Below are 14,954 nucleotides of genomic sequence, written 5' to 3'. Positions count from 1 at the left end.
GTAAGTTTACTTTCAACTTTGAAATATAGTTTAAGAGCATGCTGTCATATCTTGTGTACTTCTATTTTGATGAATACAATTATATTCTGAGTATTGTTATGTGGAGCCTAATCAGACTCGGAGGTTAAATTTTCCCTACTTCTATCAACGCGGTTTCCCCCTATATTTTTCAATGGGGGTTTGGGGTAGCGCCCCCAAGTTGGGGTCAAGGGGCATCACCCCTTGCGGGGTCAAGGGGATGCGCCCCTTGCACGCTCCCTGTCGCGATACAGGGCAAGGTCGAGGGACAACGCCTCATGAGGCTAAAAATACTTTTAGTATTTTATAAAGGCATCGGGTCTTATTTTTCTATTGGCTAACATGTTGTAACCCTAATTTTGTAACTGACATAAGTCATGATAAAAAGGCTAAGGGTTAGGGTTTTCTATAGATAATTTGTAGCATTTTGCTGCGGTATTGAGTTGCAAGAAGATTGCTGGTTGTAATCGGTTTTGATTTACTGGATAATAAGATTAGACTCTCTGTTTGGTGGATGTAGCCTGAGATTGGGTGAACCACGTTAAATATTGTCTCTTCCCTGTGATTATTTTCTCTGTTTTCTCATTCCTATGTTTTACAATTATCTGCATATAATTGATACTTTCTGCATGTAATTCCTAACACTGAGTTTTCAACACTTGTGTTAATATTGGAAGTCTCACTCAAGGGGGCCCACTTGGTGAGAAATATGTTTAGTTAGCTTAGTAGTTATTCTTCATTTAGTAGTTAGTACCATTCCAATTGTTGACTGTTCTTGCAACCACAAAACTGTTCTATGTCTGTTCCTACAGCCAAAGCGGGCAGAGTAGTTTCCTGTCTATTTGTTTGGAATTTCAATCCTGTAGTTTGTGTTAGTTTAAGATTTGCATGTTTATATTAGTTTTTAATCTAAGTTCAATTTTCTTCATTAGTTATTTGCAACATTTCAATTCCAACATTGTTCTTTGCTTAAGTTATGATGGTCATAATAGAGTCTTAGTGCACATACAGTGCTGACCCATTTTAAGTTCACGTCCCTAGGTTGATAAGTTTAATGAACCTTCATAATGAGTTTGATAGCTACTTAGTATAGATGTGTAATCTCTGAGTTATAGCTTTAAGGGATTAGTTATTGAACCATTAAAGGAGGCCAACAATTGGTGCACATGATTAGGGCAAAGATTGAAAGATATAGAGGGTGGAGATTTTCTCTATTTTGATGGAGGGTGAGGATTAAAAAAGAGTGCTCTAAATTATTTCAAACTTGTTGGTCTAACATAATTGAACCAGAGAAAATTTGTTTCAGATGGTTGTTAATCTTACACAAACTTGTAATTAGTGTATCCTATTTCTTGTTTGTTATGTGGTTGTAAGGAAAATAGCGTTCATATATTTTTCTAGTGCAAATTTTCTTCTCCCATCTAGTCTTTATTCATGGGAAACATTGTGGGGTGGGATATTAAAGATAAAGTGTCTTGATTTAAAGTCTTAGCTAGTTATGTTAAAGTTCTTGACAAAAAGTAATATTGTTTTGTTGTCTTTACTAAATTTTTGTGTTTCTTGTGGGAAAAAGGGAATGGGCATGTATACCAAGGAAATGAAAGGATCCTTACTGAGTCTTAAACTAGACTCACTTCCTCGGTGATGATTGAACAGGCGACTCTAACCTTGAAGATGCTCGTAGATAGGTTCCTTAAGATTATTGAAGAAGGATCGTCACCACTATAAAAAGAAGACATCTAGGAAGAAGACTACTGGCTGCAAGATTTGAGGAAGGTGGGCAAGAAAATTCAAGAAGAATACATTGATTTTGAGAATCCCTACTATAAGGAGCATCAGTACTAGCTCAAGAAATATTTTGATGTAAGAGAGCTAGAGATGATTCATTAGAATTTCAAGTGTTCTAGGTGGAAGAGAGTCTCACCCCTATTGGAGCCTTTCCTAGAATAGATTCCTACTAGCATAATAGAGTCCAAGCAAATACAAAATATAAAGGCAAATAGAATTAGACTACTAAAGAACAAAACAAAGAAGAAAAGAATGAAGAAGAACAAAAACAACACTGATTGTGAATGATATTGCTATGTAATAAATCATACCGAACTATTTTATGTATGTGTCACTGAACTATTCAATATGTTCTTGTTTTTATATCTAGTGTATAGCGTGGTTGGGGCTTAGTTCATGTGACTATCTTGGTCACATAACTGTAACTAGACTATTATTTTTTTGTAATTGATCTTCAGTTAAAAAATTGTTAAACTAATGTCACTTATTTGAGGAAGACTTCTCATTTCTTATATTTCTTATCAAAATGATTCTTTATTACTCCATAGTGATTTATAGGGATGATTTCATAAACATTGTTGTTGTAGCTCAACTAGGTGATAGATGTTGTAGTGTCGTAAGTTCTATCTTTATTGAATTTCATACTCACTTAGGCCTCACTTTAGCGTTCTGCTCTTCCATGCTCTAATTATGCTTGATTATGCCCACAAAAACACCAAATCTACAATCCTCATTTTATTCCTTGCTATCTAGTCCTTTTTTTAGCCCTAATAGGCTGGACAAGGGCACCCAAAATGCCCTTATTCTTGGACAATGGTGCACCAAGCACCCTTGTCTAGGCTAATTGGGCCCAATTTTGGACCCTTCAAAGTTCAGAAAATGTAGGCAAGAATTTCTTTCCTGTATCGGCCTTCTTCATAAATTCAAACACATTTTATGAGGCGAGGTATAAAAGAAAGCCTTACCCCCTCATTTGAGATATCTCTCTATAAAGTTTTCCACTCAATTATTCAAATTCAAGTGCACAAGAAATCACATGTTTAGCAAGGCAATGAAGGAGAGGTCAAGTATTCAAATTTCAAGCATTCAAGATGGCATCTATGGTCAAGCTCTCATGAAGACATTTCTACATTCCTACATGACAAGATGAATCTTTTCATTAAGACTTCAAAGCAAGAATCATGAAGGTATAACATTCCAATTCAACATTTCAATTTTGGATCTAGCCTCTAACCTTTTAAGGCATGCTTTCCATTTTAATTTCAATTCAATTATAGGGTTAATTCCAAACTTGGGGTTTGACCTAGGCAAAACCCTATCAACCCACCTACAATTTTTCTTTTACTATGTGTAGGTGACAAATTTAGGACACAACAAATGCATATTAGAGAAGAGAAAACAAAGATGCACAAAACCACCTTTTACAGAGGCATACGTTGAAGGACAAGGTCACCCCAAACACCATTTCTGATGCTTTTCTGACAAAACTTTAGGGAAATACTTAGTTTAAAATTTCGATCCCAAAAATATCTTTCTGATTCGTATTCGAGGTCATGGACAAGGTTGCCCCATGCACCATTATCTGATATTTTCAAACCCATATTTTAGACACAAGTTTCTCTTTGATTCCTATTTCTAGATCTGTACTTTATGTTTGTATGTCTAATCTGAGACTATTTGTGCATGTTGATTATCGTCAATTTCACATCTCTAGCCTAAGATATTGCATTCAATTTACATTTCCATAGTTCATTTTCAACTCCAATTCAAGGAGTATCAAATTTACTTAAATGGATATTTACTATTTATTTGATTAATAAACCCACTAGCCAACAGTTAATTAAATTAAAATTTAATTAATTCATTCTCAAACATTCTCCTATTAATTAAATAAATTATTCAATTTATTTTAATTAATTCATTACACCAAATTCACAATCAATTAAATGAATAAATCCTATTTATTTAATTTAATCCCCTTTCCTCTTTTAATTAAATAATTAAAACATTTATTTAAATCATTAAATCCCCCCCACTTGCATTCTCCTACAAATGCAAGTTGCAACCACAAGTTGAAATAAATAAAGTTTATTTTAATTTAAAATCCTATTTTCCCTCACCCATCAAATCCACTTGCAATCCTAAAGCCCCTTCTAGACCCTTCTAATCACTTTCTAACCATTCCTAATTAGCCTAATCCATCCCCTAAATATTGTTACATTCCTAAGCAACTTGGAGTCACTTCTCAAAGACTCCAAAGTCTTTGAAAAGAATTTAATGCTTTATGTGCCCAACAAGCTAACCTCTAAAGTCTTCCAAACCACTTATGGCTCTTACATGACCATTAATGGTTAACTCAACTCACCCACATGGTTAGAGACTTTACCTCTAAACTCAACCCTCATTTAACCCATGTGTTTTCTCAAGCATTTATTGCTTTGACCATGGTTATCCTCACTAACTCTTGCACAAGAGTTCATCCATTCGATAAAGGCATTATTCTTTGAATAATGAATTTATTCACTCAACTCAACATTAACCCTACCTCCCAACTTAACCCTCGGGTCATGTCAAGCATTTAATGCTTATTCCCTCTCCTCTGAACCCATCTCTTGTTGACATTTGTCATCTTGGGATTGGGTTGAAAGCCCTCACATGGATCTTAAAACCCTTCAATCCCGACCCTTGTTGAGATTACTCAATCTCAACCATCCATTGCTCCATTTTACCTATAAATAGAGCTCATTTCTTCATAATCCAGATCCTAAAAACTTGTATGCATTTAACTTATAGTCAATTTTAAAGAGCATTTTAGCATAATAACTCATATTGTCATTTTGGACTAAAATTAGTCTTAGTTAATTTCATAATATCTCATAGTTTAGTTTGTTTTACACTTGCATAACATAGTTTAAAGCATTTGAATCTTAAATCCCCATAAGACATCCATAGTGCAAAAAGCTGCTGAGAGCTACACTCATTTGGAAACTTGGAGAGGAGAGGAACAAGGGAGGAGGAGCTACAAGCATGGTGGAAGGCATTTGGAGATGCCTTGTTACATTTGTTTTCTTTGTAAAATGCTCTATCTTGCTTATAGTGTCTCTCTTGATATGCATGTTTATAATAATGTTTGGTTGTTAACACTAAATTTTGTTTCTTGTGCTCTTGTATGTGTTGCCTTACCACAAGGTTTTCTAAATCATTTTTGCAGAGCATCATTTGGTGAACCCGATGTGAAATCCAAGAGAAACCATTTTGAAACTACTAACTTTTTTTTATGATTTGAATTGACACATAGGGCGCGCTTTAGCACATTTGTTCACGCTCTAGCGCCTTTGAAAGTTGGTACTTTAGTGCTATTGTCTCTCAACTGACACTATTGTCGGTCTTTTAGCGCTATTGACCATTGAATAACGCTATCATTCTTAGTTTTAGCGCTTTCGGCCCTCTGTTTGACAAGATTAATTTTGTCTAACATAGTTCTTTTAGCACTATTGGTTCTTCTTTTGGCGCGTTTGCGTTGCTTTTAGCACTTTCATGTGTTATTTAGCGCTTTCGTGTTAAATAGCGCTTCTGTTTCTACACAGAGTGGCACTATTGTAAAATAGAGTTGTAAAAAATACCTTGTAACTGAAAAAAAAGAAGAAGGCTTGTAGAAGCCCACCAAAGATGTGGACTTTACTAACTTGTTCTCTTTTGTGCAGGTTTTTGAGTAACCCCATTTTTTAAAGATTTTAGAAATTAAGCTTAGGAAGTCAATCAATTTATGTTGCTAACTTTATCTTTTAAAGTTAGGATAAATAAATTCACTTTCTTTTCTTAAAGTTAACAAATCAAACTTCAAACTTCATTTTTGGTGCTTAAAATCAACAAGACAAACTTTGCTTCTTTTTTTTTTTTTTGCAAGTTAGGAAACAAAACTTCATTTTGGTGCTTAAAAATCAAACTTCAAACTTCATTTTTGATGCTTAAAATCAACAAAACAAAATTTATTTTCTTGCATCAACTTAAAGAAATTTGCAATCAATGCTTTGTTTTGGGCAAACTAAAAAGAACAAGCCATTTTTCCTTCAAGTTAAAAAAAATGATTTTACTTCAAGCAAGACGTGTTTTCAATTCAGTTAACAAGGATTTCAAAGTTCCTAGTTTACAAAACATTTTGCCTTTGAAGTTAAAAAGAACACCATGATTGTTGGAGCAACATCTCCAAATAGTTAGATCACATTGCAATGAAAATCAGTTAAAAAGAACAAGTGTTTTTGGTGATTGGCACACTTATGCAAAGTTTGTCAAGTGGTCCTACTTCTAACACACACTATCCTCTCCCTTGGATTTCGTGGTCCTAGGTGCATGAGAAAAGTGTTAGTAACACTCAAATTTTATATTTTTAAGAGAGGCCTGGCAAGAGACACATCACTCTTGGGAACGACCTCGCGTGGTAAATTCTTCGAGCCGCTATAGAAATCAGGTGTGAGCGAAAGTTGTAGACTTGGGTATAGTTGTTCCTACAATGTAACTTGCTGAAAGGACAAATGGGCCCCACCACAAGTTACAAGGCTCTTAAGTGAGTCACTGTAGAATGAACTTATGTCCAAAAACATCAAAAATTACTAAACACCTTTTTATGTAGAACCCACCCGTTCTATTGATTGAGGATATTTGTGAGAAAATTCAATGCAAGAGCATAGATGGTTTTGCTCCCAAGATACTCACCATGCATATTTCCTTGAGTAGAAACATATCTTTTTGAAAGGCTACTTGTAGCCTAATAAAAGTGGTGACTCCCCCATCATAGGGATCATCTATTTGTTATGCTCATGCAAGACTTAGTATATCACATCCTTACCTACCACGACGAGATTCATAAGGTATGTAGTACCAAAGTTGAAGAAATATCAAGATGTGGGCTGAAATTATCGCAACTGGCCATTTGACCTTAGGGATAAAGTGTGTTTGAAGTGTCTTCGTTTTGTGTCAAGACCAGTGATAAACTTAGCTGACTTCAGGCTTTTTGGAAAAACATACTCAAAAACATTTTGTAAAAGGGGTCAAAGAGTTCAAAGATTGGGTTGATTTAGACCCACACCTATTTGTGCCTTTTGAGGTACCATTATTGTGTTTGTGTGCTTGCTCTGTTTTCTTGTCAAAGAAAATAAAAAATAAGTATTCATCCAACACAAATTTTCAAACACCAACATTTGGCAACAAACAAAAACAAAGTATCACACTATATGACCATCCTTCACATTTTGATAAGGAAGAATCTTCATCAACATATCAATTTGAAGAAAAGACCATTGAGCTCAAAGGCTTTTATCAAAAGAAGGAATTTTTTCTATCTCAATAGACAAATCTTTGTCTCACATAGAGCCTTCTTATGTCACATGTGTCTATATCTTCAAGAAAAATCTAACGAGTTTGATCAAGAGTCTTTGAACCTCAGAGCTTTTACTCAATATCGAGCTTTGAGTTATCATAAAAACAAGGGAGGCACAATCAACCCTGCTTTCTTTCCAGACATTTGCATCACATATAACATAGCTCGGGAAGAACCACCAACCCCCGAAAGAGAAGAGGAAGAATTTGTCCCATTTGTAACACAAAGTTTTTATTGAAGTTTAAGCATTCCATCCATTCTCACATTCATACTTCATCAATCCATTTCAAAATCTCAAAACATAAAAAGGTCTTGTCCTAAGTTCTTTTTAGTAATTGCTTGAATAAAAAACAAACACATCACTTTTTAGAGTGTCTACATCTAGGATAAACTCATCCTAAGAGACATTTCTATGCAGGTTAAAACTAGTCTATGATTGCATCCTCTCATTACTAGGTAGCTTGGTCTATAACACATCTCAAACCTCTCTATACCTTATCATATCAAACATTTTCAACAAACACAACAAGCAATTCATAGAAGGACTTTGGTAACATCAAACCTTTAGTGCTAGAGATCCATATCTAAAACACTTCACCAAACATTTATCTCTCATTTCATCATCAACTCATAATCATTTTCATCAAACTTCAACAACAACTTTCAAACAAAATGGCTCAAACCAAATCAAGGACTAGACAACAAGAAATCGAAGAGGAAGAAGAGGAAAATCTCAATGAGTTCCAAGAAGCCCTTGGAGGAAACACAAATGATGAAAATCCTAGTACTCCCACTCTTGAAGCAATCGAAAGGGCACAACATAAACCCCTCTTCAATTGACTTTTCGATGAGATCCTCAGGAACAATGTCGATGCTCACTTTTTAAGACTTGCCCAAGAGGGAGCCAAACTACCCTCTGATTTTGATACTGCATAATTATGGCAAGCATCAAAACACCAAAGTCGTAATGAGGGTCGAAGAGGTTGAGATAACTTCAGATATAAGTTTCATCAAGGAAATCCCCCACCTCCTCCTCCTCCTAATGACATTGACATGTTTAGGCAACAAGTCGAGAATCTAGCCAACAACTTCATAGTGGTGTGAAAACAACCCAGTTTTCACTTAATGATATTTGTCCCTATCCCTTTGATAGGAATCAACATATGCCACCTTTTCCATGAGGGTTTGAAAAACCTAAGTTTGAAAAGTATCAGAGAAAAGGAGACCCTCGAGATCATGTCAGGGAATTTCACTCCGCTTGCCTAGAAGTGGCATACGAAGACACATACCTAATGCGCCTCTTTCCTCAGAGTTTGGGAGGGACAATCACGCAATGGTTTTCCCGACTAACAGGCGGCATTAGGACATTTGAAGAATTGGTCCAGAAATTCATTGCACATTATTCCCATAACATAGAGCACGATGTCACCATGGTAGATCTGTGTAACACTACGCAAAAACCAGGGGAGCTATTTTCAGCTTTCTTGCAATGATGGCGACAAATGTCTAGCAGACGTTCTCTTCAGCTACCTGAAAGAGAGCTAGTGGAAATATTTATTTCCAACTTAAACGAAGAAATGGAATTCCATCTAGACATGAAAGGCACAAAATCCTTTAATGGGATGATCACACAGGGTTTAAAATGTGAATGGGCCCTCATCAAAAGGGGCTTTTATCAAAATATACAATGAACCAAAAGATGCCCCTCACCCGCGCTTCAACAGTGATAAACCTAACTTTTGGAATAAAAACAAAAACATCGTCAATGACGGGGTTGTAGATGCAAGGACTATCAAGAGTGCACAACTTGTGGTCCAATTTGCGGAGCAAAACCCCCTCCTAAGAACAACATGGTCGCTCCCCCACCAAATTAGGGGTGCAATGCGCCGCAAGAGGAACCAAGGGAAAGACAACCAAATTATAAACCAAAATGTACATACACTCCCTTAGGAGAACCTATTGAAACAGTGTTACATCAATTGGTCTCTTCAAATCAGGTGACCTTACCAAAAACATCTAATTATGAACCTAAGGTCAAACCCCCATGGTGGAGGGATAATGAACATTGTGAATTCCATCAAGGGAAAGGGCATAAAACAAGTAATTGTCATAGATTGAAGGATCTCGTTCAGGATCTTATTGACCGAGGAGAGATTGAAATTGAAAGACATGACCCAAAAAATACAAATAATGATCATCTTATGTTTAAAAATCCACTTCCATCACAAGATCAAAGGGGTCCTTCCACTTCAGGATGAAACATAGATACCAATGATTATATGCGAGTCGCTTATAATTACACTGTGAATCACCTATATGATGTCGATGAACAAATTGCAACCATGACCATCAAAGATCCAAGCTCTACCTACAATGTTGTTACACGTCGTAGCAAGATCACCATTAAAGCAGCTCCACAAGGCACACCCTCCATCCCAAAGTAGTATAAACTTGTGGAACAATTAGATACAATGCCTCACTTATATCCATCTTAGAGCTTTTGGGCCTATCCCCATCTCATAAAACAATCTTGGATTAAGCTCTCCAAGAGGCGTCAGTCCCTACCAATCTAAACACAGATCAATTTCAAGCTATGGTTGGTAGTCTGAGGTCATCACCATGTCTCACTTTCTCTGAAAGTGACAATACATCCTTCTAGTAACCTCATAACGCCTCACTCCATATCGAAGGATTTATCAACCAACATAGGATCAAGCGAGTCTTGATTGGCAATGGAGCAGGCCTAAATATTTGTACATTACAATTGGTCACAACATTGGGATATGCAGTTAAATCAGTGGATCCCTGCAAAAAGATAACAATAAAAGCCTATGATGATGCAGAGCGTTCTTCAAAAGGAGCAGTTGTGTTACCAATCTGAGTGGGCCCAGTGGTGAAGCACATCATATGTCAAGTTTTGGACCTTCCTCTGTCATATAATTTGTTGTTAGGAAGACCTTGGATACACGCCATGCAAGCCGTTCCATCCACCTAGCACCAGTGTATCAAGTTCCCTCATAACAGTATAGAAATTACAATCCCGGGTGATGAGAATCCCTTTGCATATTGTAACAATATCAATCATCAACCAGAGATTACCGTTCCTAACAACAGAGAAGCTATCCCATCCACATCATATGTAAGTCTAGCCTCTCTTTCCAGTTCAAACACCACTATACCCAAGCAAGAGAAGCTAAAGATGAAAATGGTAGAGGAAGGTCCTAGGGAGTACAATCTTAGCCAACTCTTTTGTGTTGGGCAACTACCCACTTCCCCTAGAACTCATGGTAAGCCTCAAAGGTTACTTCAAGCACCATTGGTCAAGCCAACATGCACTTTGATACCTTTTATCCTTGGAAAGAGTCAAGAAGAAGAGAACAGAGATGAGAGCTTAGCCGAATGGATCTATAAAGATCCTATCACCATGAAAATCCCACAAGCTACACTTCCCACAGATCAATATGGCAAAGGCCTTCTCATTATGCAAAGAATGGGCTATGATGGTCAGAGTTCTTTAGGACCTTGCAAGAAAGGACGACATGAGCCATTATAGCCTAAATTAAATCCTAAAGATAACATTGGATTAGGCTTTCAAAAGGAGACTCTTCCTAAGCTCAGATTCAAACGGAAAACCAACAAACCTCTATATCAGCCTCAAACTCTGAAGAGGTCACCTTTGCTTATATCAGCAGCACCAAGAACCATACCAACTGCCCCAATGAGGCTAAGGATCCCAACAATACCATCTAAATCACCAATCATCCCACCAATCAAACCAACAACTCCATCAACAACAACAACCACATCAACAACACCATTAGCAGTATCAGAACCCCCAACAATATCGACAACACTGACAATTCCATCAGAAGCAAAAGATTCAACAACGCCGATACTCCCAGTATCGGATTCACTAATACCAATAATCCTTCCTACAACACCAACCATTCCATCTCCGAAGGTACATAAGCAGATTACACCAACAATGTTTAACTCAAAGGATACCCCGGTTTGGTATAGTAATCGGATATTGGAAGCGACTCAGAAACCGACTCACATGAGTGGGAATTTGATTCCGTACAACTCAATACTTCAGATGAGGAAGATGCATCACCCCTCCACCTCGCAAAGAAATCCCTATTTACGGAGAAGCACAGATAAAAACCTCTTGGGTTCCTGAACTGGAAACACCTTCCGCAGGCCCTACGCCACATCCTACGCCCGATTCTGATAGGGAGAGTACCATCAACGACCTTCACCACAACCTCTTAACCCTCACTGACACATCTTATGAACTTAACCTGATCGATGAGGTAATGCCTATTATCCATCTTGAACTAAGCTAATGGAACCAATCTAATCCCCCATGTCTTGACCATTTCCAAAACGATGAGGCGATCATTGACTTTTTGGAACTACGGGATAATATGCCAAGTGGGGATCACAAAGCTGGATTCGCCATTGAACTTAATAGTGCAACATACTTTGGGGCGGATGCCAAACCTTTCAGTTGCAAAAATATAACAATAAAACATGGATCTTCCGGTGAAAACCACACTGTGGCATTGTTTGATCCCAAAAGGTAAAAAGAAAGAGCGTATCCAATGGTGAAAACCTCTCTGAGGCGCCTGAGGATGAAAGGTTTGACATCCTCCCTTCTAGTGCCCATCAGGAATGATCAACGATCGTTATTGAGGAAACAAAAGAATTCAATGTGGGGACTCCTGAAACTCCTCACCACATACATCTAGCATCTCTTTTAACTTCAGAGGAACAACCTAAGTTTGTCGAATTCTTTCAGAAGCGTTAGATCAATTTTGCATGGTCATATGGAGACATGCCTGGTCTTGATCCTGATTTAGTCATGCATCACTACACCATAGCAGAAGGAGCTAAGCCTGTCAAACAGAAGCTTCACAAGATGCACTCACAGATTGTGGTACTAGTCAAAACAGAACTTAAGAAACTTATAGATGTTGGTTTTATTAGACCAATTGATTATGCAGATTGGATCTCCAATATTGTACCCATTAGCAAACCAAATGGGGGCATCTGTATCTGTATTGACTTCAGAGATATAAACAAGGCATGTCTTAAGGATGACTTCCCCCTACCAAACATTGATATGATCATGGACCTAACAACAAGACATGCCATGCTTTCTCTCATGGATGAATTTTTAGGGTACAACCAGATAAAGACTGCACCAGAGGATCAACATAAGACAACCTTCACATGTCCATGGGGAACATACTATTGGAATGTAATGCCTTTTGGTCTCAAGAATGCCGAGGCGAAATATCAAAGAGCAATGACCACCATCTTTCATGATATGATGCATACCATAATGGAGGATTATGTTGATGACTTATTGGAAAAACCATTAACAAGAGAAGGTCATCTAGAAATATTAGAGAAAATATTTGACAGACTGGAACAATATCATGTTCGACTCAACCCAAAGAAATGTGTCTTTGGAGTAACCTCAGGGACGCTTCTAGGATACACTGTTTCAAGCAAAGGCATTAAGGTCGACCCAGCAAAGGTCAAAGCAATCATGGATATGCCACCTCCAAGGAACATCAATCAACTAAGGACATTACAAGGACGACTACAATCCATCCGAAGATTTAGTGCACAACTAGCAGATAAGTGTCATCCCTTTACACATCTGTTACACAAAAACATCTGCTTTCAATGGGATGCCAGATGCCAGCAAGCATTCCAGATGCTTAAAGATTATCTCATGAATATACCATTGCTGATCCCACTAGATCCAAGTAGACCTCTATTGCTCTATATTTCAGCAACAAATATGACATTGGGCGTACTACTGGCACAAATTAATGCAGAAGGGAAAGAGTGTGTTGTATACTACATTTCTCGCACACTGGTCGGCTATGAACTCAATTACACACCTATTGAGAAAGCTTGCCTAGCAGTAATCTTGGCAGCCACTAAACTAAGGCACTACCTATTAACACATAAAGCCCAACTCATTGCAAAGATCGATCCACTAAAGTACTTACTCAACAAAGCACCATTGACAGGCCGCTTGGCCAAATGGGTGATGATTCTAAGTGAATTTGACATTGAGTATGTGGACTGTAAGGCTATCAAGGGCCAAGTTATTGCAGATCAGTTGGTCGATGCACCTCTCATAGGCGATTATCCTCTCATTTCCAATTTTCTGGATGAAGAGATATTCATGATCACAACAACACAACCATGGAAACTATACTTTGATGGTTCATATACTAGGCATGGCTCGGGGGCAGGCATTCTGTTTATCACACCTCAAGGTGACAGCATCCCGAAGTCTTATAGGCTAACTTTTTCATGCACAAACAACATAGGTGAGTATGAGGCCTTGATCATAGGACTCTGACTAGCCGTACAATGGAAGTTAAAAGAGCTACAAGTATATGGCGAGTCCCATCTCGTTATTCGACAAGTCACAGCCGAATATTAGACCAAGGATGATAAACTCATGTCGTACAAGCAAATGGTGGACAATTTAAAGACATCATTTATGACTATCACCTTTGAGAAGATACCTAGAGATCAGAATCGAGCTGCTAACGCCATGGCTACCATTGCATCTCTCCTAGATCTTCCACAAAATTCAACATGCTATGAGTTCTTGGTAGAACAACTTTGGATTCCTTCTTATGATATCCGTGAATCCGAGATGATATGTCACCTTGTTGGTTCTGAATACCCATGGTACGATGAATTCTACTCCTACCTACGTAATCACACACTTCCTCCTAACCAATCGAATGACCAACACAAAACCTTCATTCGCCAAACCGCTCGATACACCATCATTTCTGAAACCCTATACTGACGTAGTCTTGATGGTACTCTCCTTCGATGTCTGGAACATGATGAGATAACAAAGGCCTTGGAAGAGGTATGTTAGAATATTTAATCTTTACTTAGCTTAGGTTTATTTTTATTTAGTTTAGGATATTCCTTTGGAATTCCTACATGCAATTTGTCCTCTAGTACATGTGTGAGGACAAGTCATTTCTTTTATTTTCCTTTATTAAGGAATATTAGATTTCCTCCATAAGAGGATGTGGACACATGGCACACACATTTTATGAATGGTGGCATTCATAGATTTGGGAGTTACTTTGTAACTCCTCTCCTCATCTCTATTTAAGAGATGCCTCCTCTCTCATTTCTTCTCAATGACAATATTGTAAAGAGCTTCTTGCTCTCTCTCTCTCTCTCTCTCTCTCTCTCTCTCTCTCTCTCATTTTTAGGCATTGCCTCATTCATAATATCACAAGGGGTTTTTCTTTGCTTTTCCCCTTTCAAAAGTTCTTGTGCCTCCTTCTTCACATTTGGGTGATGCTCCAAGTTTATTGCTTTTCTCTTGGTAACAATTAATTCATCATAAACTTTCTTGGATTAATTTTCCTTCCTTGCTCTTTTATTTCCTTTCATGGTATCAGAGCAGGTTTCTAATCCTTGTTTTAAGTTAACATTGATGAAGGTTACCATTCTGTGGAGTTCACCTTGTTGGAGGCATTCTTAAGAGGAGAAGAAGTTCTTTTCTAATATTTTCTATTGTGCAGGTTTTGGTTTCAGATTTTTAACTTTTTTTTTCAAACTTGTTAACAAGTTTGCCTGCAGGTTTAATCTTCTATTCTAGTTTTTTTATTAAAAAAGGGCTTTGGAAGGCTTGCCGCCAAAGTTCCTTCTTTCTAGTTTAAATTTAATTATTTTTAAAGTTTTGGAAGGCTTGCCGCCAAAACTC

This window comes from Cryptomeria japonica, chromosome 8, assembly GCF_030272615.1.
Source record: "Cryptomeria japonica chromosome 8, Sugi_1.0, whole genome shotgun sequence".
NCBI classification, from domain to species: Eukaryota; Viridiplantae; Streptophyta; class Pinopsida; order Cupressales; family Cupressaceae; genus Cryptomeria; species Cryptomeria japonica.
The sequence above is the reverse complement of the archived record's forward strand: the minus strand, read 5'-3'. Positions refer to the sequence as shown.